The sequence below is a fragment of the Callorhinus ursinus genome, unplaced genomic scaffold, assembly GCF_003265705.2.
Source record: "Callorhinus ursinus isolate GAN/ISIS: 27379988/994484 unplaced genomic scaffold, GSC_fseal_2.0 scaffold2859, whole genome shotgun sequence".
Classification (NCBI taxonomy): Eukaryota; Metazoa; Chordata; class Mammalia; order Carnivora; family Otariidae; genus Callorhinus; species Callorhinus ursinus.
In genome coordinates this window covers 1-6,655 of record NW_027399913.1, presented here as the reverse complement: position 1 = coordinate 6,655, position 6,655 = coordinate 1, and the positions used below count along the sequence as shown (strand labels likewise).

Here is a 6,655-nt window from a genome sequence, read left to right as displayed (position 1 = left end):
TTTTGTGGCCCATGCTGTATTGTTGCTGGCATTTTAAAGATCTCAGGGCTTTGATTCGAAAATGGTAGGATGCCAGGGACCCCAGACAGCTCTCTGGAAACCTGCTTCTGGGCCTTGCAGCCCTCCCATCCCACCAGCACTGCTCAGAATCCCTCCAGGCCACAGACCCACAGTCTTGGCTCCTCAGTTGGCCCAGAAAATGTGCCTTCAAAAAGCGATCCTGGTGGGGCTGCAGGACACACTGCAGATTCCACCAAATCCCCCTCCCAGAAAGTGAGGGTACCACTGGACCAGCTGTCCGAAAACTGACAGGTCAGGGTTCCAAGAAGATACCAGAGGCACCCGAGTAACCGAGGAGCATCTGAAGGCCAAGTAGGGAAAGTGAGAATCTCCAGTTTTGCCTAGGGGCAGCTGCCGTCCCCCTAAACCCTCAGTGAGATGGCTTTACTGGGGGATTGTGGGGGACCATGCCTGAAGGACCCACGGCTCCACTGTTAGAGGTCACCGATTTGATCAGTGCACGGGTGGGGAAACCTGGCCACACCCGAAGAATTTCTAGAAACAGTAGCCATCTCAGTGGTAGCTGACCTGGGAGGTCAAACTTCCAGCTGCCTGAGGTGGGATCGAGCCACAGACCAGCACACTACCCAGAAATGGAAGAAGGAGAACAAGTTCTTCATTTCATAGTTTCTAAGTCACCGGTTTGTTCCTATGGTCAGTATACTTTGCATCCTGGGAAATCTCTGCCTGTCTGAGGTCATGAAAATATTCTCCTCATGTTCTCTGCTGGAGAAGTTCTTGAAAAATCTCTGGTTTATAGGTAAAAATCACCCGGAAGTGACTTTGGTTGGCACAGCCATGCTGGGAAAAGGATGGATTTTCCCCAAAATACTAAACATAGAACTCCTGTATGATCCCACTATCAGTTAGACCTTTTCATGAAATGAAGTCAGTTTCTCGAAGTAAGATCTGCACTCTCCCACCCAATCTCCCTGAGGAGGGGCGGCCACCCTTAAGAACCCTCCCCTTGAGGCAGGTGCCTCCCTGGACAAGGGGCTACCCCAGGGCTGGGAGGTCTCCACAGCAGCACACCCAATATCCTGGATACTAGGAGACAGAGTACAGCACCAGTCCACTGAGGGTCAGGACACACTAACCCAAATATGGCACCTTGGCAAATTAAATATAGAATTAAAAGTACTTTTGCATAGAGCAGAAGCAAGAAGGTCTCTCTGACATCCACCCATCAGCCCTTCTTCCCTTAAGCAGGTCAGAATACTCCCATGTGGAACTTTCTCTCCCCGGACCACAGGGATGACGTGCTTATCACCAGAGTCAAGGAATTTAGGACCACGGGGTCTATACGAACACACCTGGTTAAACGAACCCTTATCTTCCTAGTTAACTTCTTTACCGTTTACGAGCCCTAGTCCAAAACCCTGTGTCTGTCAATTCTTCACACACTTACTGCTTCTTTTTCTAAAAAGTAGAAGAGCTGTCTGCTCTAGTCAACTCTGCTGGTCATCATGGTCTTGTGAGGCTCCCACCAAAACAATCAATATATTTTGCTTGCTTTTCTCCTGTTCATCTGTCTTTGTCAATTTCCAGACTCAGCCAGGGACCTTAAGAGGGTTGAGGAAAACATTTTCCTCTCTTCCAACACTGTGGGGTGGTGGGTGGGGAGTCAGAAAACACCATCCCATCTCCCTGGCTTTGGTGAAAACGGACCTCTACTGGGAAGAAGCACAGGACAGTGCATGGCTGGAGGAGCCAGAGAGAGGCACATGGAACATGTAGGAGCTACTTGGCCCCCAGCTAGGGGACCTGGCCCCAGTGACAAGTCCAGGGTGTGATTATGACTATTATAATGGAAGCATCCTGAACTTCAGACCTTCCCCATGCCAGGCTTCATGAATGCAGCTCGTTGTAGTTGCTACTGTTGGTTTAGTCATTTTCTGAACTAAGTCAAGTCTGTATTCTTTGCTGTGTGTATGGCTATTGAATCCCTGTGCTGTTAACTTAGTGGTCAGCCAGTGGCTGGGCAGAGAAGTCACCCATGTTTCTGAGCTATGGGCTACAGATTGGAGGTCCCCACAACCTCGTCGGGGTTGAATAATTTGCTCCAGTGGTTCATGGAACTCAGAGAAACATGTTACTTACTAGATGACCAGTTCATTGAAAGGACAGAACTCAGGGCCAGGCAGCTGGAAGCGAGGAGCAGGGCATGGTGTATAGAAGAAGCTCCGAGCTTCCTTGCTCTCTGAAAAGGCCTTTGCCCACCTCCACTCTGACCTTCGTCTATACTTCCTAACTGATGACGTCCTTCCTTCGGGCTCATCTGTTAACTCAAGTGAAAGACCTGGTGGGCACCAAAACGACTCCTCAAGTACTAACCACTGCTGCCGTCCTGGTGATTCTTGGACACAGCCATGAATCTCAGCTTCTTTATGATGGGGGGCAGCCGAGCAGCTATGGATCCCACAGGTCCTCTGGGGACAGCCCAGCAGCTGTGGGTCCTACAGGTCCTCTGGGGATAGCACCTTAATGGGCTTATGGCCCAGCAGGTATCTGTTCAGGTGGCTCTCGTCGTGCCACACAGCCTCGATCCCATTGGCCAAGTTGACTCCCATTGTCTGGTGACAGGCCAAGGTCAGTTGGTGAACTTCTACCACCGACCCCCAAGAAAAGGCCCCCTTGTAGTCAAAGTCGCCCTTGCCCCTGGGGAATGTGCGCCTGGGACTGTGGCCAATACTCGTATTTGAAATCCTTGTGGGCTGCCTGGTAGAAACCGGGGTGCAGGGTGCCAAAGACGGGAGACAGGGTCTCCATACTCACGTATTTGGGGAACTTCATGTCCACCTCTGTGCACACCAGGTAGTCCACCTTACGGAGGAATTGTGGAGTCAATCTTAGAAAATAGATTTTAAGCCCTAAGGAGTGATTGTGGAAGCAGCTGAAACGTCAGCAGCGTTCCTGTTCTCAGGCTACTGACCACAATGGCACGGTAGGAGCAGGATCCCATGATCCCCAGGGGCAGGGCCTAGGTTAGGAGCCAGGAAAGAATGTAACCCTCCGTGCCCCCCTTCCTGCACCTAGCGTTTGCTAGCACAAACATCCCGCTCTTCCCCGATTCCATGACGGCCTCCCTTCGTGCCTGTTCATATGGGAGAGTGCAGGCCTGCTTCACAGCTTCAGGATACTTGCCATCCCTTTGTCCTCCTTTCCCACGCTTTGAGGCGTCTGCCTTTGCTTTTCTGATAAAAAATGAAATAAAAGCGATGTGCAGAACCCAGCTGCTGCTGCCCTACTTACAGAGGCAGCCCTGCATGGCCGCTCAGATTGGTGTCTGAGAACTTTATTTCAGCACGCGATGATGGGAAGAGATGCTTACAGAAACATTGGATCATCACGTGCTCTGCATGGACGCATCCTCCCAGCGCAGGATGCTGGGGACCTCGAGGACCACCACCCTCCGGCCTTCCCGGAGGGGCACATGGGACCCGGCGGGCAACTGATTGGTGAAGACGTAGTAGGTGACCTTGTGTCCCACCATGAAGAGCTTCTCAACTGTCTCCAGGAACAGCTCCAGGAAGACCATTTATCCACAGGGAGAGGGGACAGGGCTGGAGGAGGGTCACTGCCAGAGGCTGGCGGCAGGACCCCAAAACTTGGGCCGTGAATGTGTGCACTTTCTTCAACGGGGCAGGCCCTGGGCTGCTTTAAGCAACAGCCACCCTCCTGGCCTGGCCTGAGCGCGTCTGCTGGTGGGGCCTCCTTACCTTCGGCTCTCAGAGATGGGAGCCCTCAGGACCCCATCTTACAAAGGGGAGCCTGAGGCTTAGAGGCTAGAAACCCATGCAGCTGATTCTACCCAGTCTGTAGGGCACAGAAACAAGGGCTGTGCCCAAAGGTGCTCAACTCATGGCTGGTGGGGACAGAACCTGCAGGGGGTCAGCCAGGGGACGGGACGTGCAGGTTTGCCCGGGAGCTCAGCACAGGGGGAGTGTTCCTGGCTCCAGCATGCTGACTGTCGGGCTTCATGGGTCACAGGATCACCTGTGACCTCAAGATTTCCAAAACAGTCTTGAAAAAGAAAATCAAAGGTGAAAGATCATTCTTCCAAAGTTCAAATATTAATACAAACCAACAGTAAATAAAACATTTTGATACTGTCATAAAGGTATGCATTCACCCTGAAACAAATAATACATTATATGCTAATTGAATTATATTTAAAACATTTTAAAAATAAAGAAATAAAACAATTTTTTAAAAGACATATGCATACAGATCAGTGGGATTTAACTGAGAGCCCAGAAATAAACCCCTTCATCTATGGTCCACTGAATTTTGACAAGGGTGGACAACATTACACTGGGGGATAGAATGGTCTTTTCAACAAAGGGTGCTAGACAACTGGCTATCCATGTACAGAGGAATGAAACTGGACCCTTACCTCACACCACATATAAACATTAACTCAAAATACATTAAAGGCTTAAATGTAGGAGGTAACACTATAAACTCTAGAAGAAATAAATGGGGATAAATGTTCATAACCTTGGATCTAGTAATGCTATTAGATCTGACACCAAAGCGTAAGAAAGCAAAGAAAAACATACATAAAATAATATCCTCAAAATTAAAAATCTGTTCTGGGTGCCTGGGTGGCTCAGTTGGTTAGGTGTCCGACTCTTAATTTTGGCTCAGATGATGGTCTCAGGGTCATGAGATCGACCCCACGTCAGGCTCCCCACTGAGTGTGGGGCCTGCTTAAGATTCTCTCTCTTTCTCCCTCTGCCCCTGACCACTCACACACTCACTCACTCTTAAAAAAGAAATGTAAAAAATAAAATTAAAAATCTTTGTACATCATAAGATACTATCTGGAAAGTGAACAGATAGCCTGCTGAATGGAAGAAAATATTTGTACATTATGTATCTAATAAGTGTCTGTTGCCCAGAATATGTAAAGAGCATTTACAACTCCTCAGCAAAAAGTCAATCCATTTTTTAAAATAGACAAAAGACGTGGATAGACCTTTCTCCAAAGAAATCATACAAATGGTGAATAGCACATGAATAGATGTTAAACATCCTTAGTCTTTATGGAAATGAAGATTTAAACCAGTTAGATGTCCTTTTAACACAACGGAATTACTACAATCAAGAAAACTAAAATAACAAGTTTTGGAAAGGATGTTGAGAAATTGAAACCCTTACAACTTGCTTGTGAAAAATGGTGCAGGCTACATATAAAATATTTTGGCATTTACGCAAATAGATCAAAGTAGAATCACCATATGGTTCAACAATTATACTCCTAGATACATATCCCAAAATTGAAAGTAGAAGTACCCTTATTCAGAGCAGCATTTTTCACCACAGCCAAAAGGGGGAAGCAACCCAAGTGTCCACTGACAGACGAATGGATAAACAAAACGTGGTGTACACACAACAGAACACGATTCAGCCTTAAAAACGAAGGGGGCTCTGACACAGGCGACAACACGCATGAAGCTGGAAGTCATCACACTGAGTGACATCAGCCAGTCACAGAAGGACAGACGCCCTGTGGTCCCACTTACATGAAGTGTCCTGAGACACACAGTAGAATGTGGCTGCAGGGGCCGAGGGGAAGGGGGATGGGGAGCTGGTGTCTCCCGCATACAGAGCCGCCCTCGGGGAGAAGGAAGAAGTTCTGGAGAACGACGTGCCACCGTGGGAACCCAGCTAAGGCCGAGAACTGTGCACCTGACACGTTCTGAGGGGTCACTGTGACTATGTTTAGTCACAGTGAAAACGGGAATGAGGGACCGATGCAGGTCACGACGGGGACGGACACTGAAAACAGCCCCCGTTACAAGCCACGACCGTCCACCCAGACTGGAACCATCCCGCTCTTTACATCCACCAAGGTCACCCAAATAAGGCAGCGTGTCGGGAGAAGTTCCAGAAAGAAGAACTGGATCCGAATGGAAAGGACGCGTCAGACCGTGGGACAGGTGGCGACAGGGGAAGTGGGCCCGTGGCCTGGGTTATGACGTGGGCACCGGGATGACGTCCTCACTTCGGGTTCTGTGGTGGTTCCGCGGGACAGTGTCCCCGTCGGGGGTAAAACGCCCTGAAGCACCCCGCGTGCCGTGAGGAGACGCCGGCTGGGGTCTGTGTGTGGAGAGGGAGGATCTGCGCTGCGGTGACGGGTTTCCCGCAGAGTCGGTTCCTCTTCAAACCACCACGTCCGCAAGGCCCAGAGAAGCCAAGACACAGACCTTCCTGACGGAGGCGGAGCCTCACCCCCATCCCAAGGGTGCGGAGGCTGGGAGGACCCCGCAGGGCCGAGGCCCGGGGAGCGCGAGCGCCGCGGCGGGGGTCTGCTGCCTGACCGCAGCCTGGCTGAGGAGCCCCCGGAACCGAATCCGAGGGGCGCGTAAACACAGACCCCGGGACCACCGAGCGGATCCGAGCCCAGGAAGGGGAGACCCGACAGCCCCGCGCACAGCACCGCGGGGGACCCCGCGTCACCGCGCACAATGCCTCGGCTTCTACACAGCGCGCCCTTCCTCCGCGGGGTCCTGTGAGCTCGCACCCCCTCCGCAGTCCCCGCTCAGGTGGCTTCTCCTCACCTTCTCCTCCCTCGGCGAGTCCTGAGGAG

At 50.9% G+C, this 6,655-nt stretch overlaps 1 pseudogene; it reads right to left on the bottom strand.

Moving 5' to 3' along the window:
* Positions 1 to 2,394: 2,394 nt before the first annotated feature.
* On the bottom strand, positions 2,395 to 3,598 carry LOC112818017 (histo-blood group ABO system transferase 2-like; annotated as a pseudogene).
* Positions 3,599 to 6,655: the final 3,057 nt, after the last annotated feature.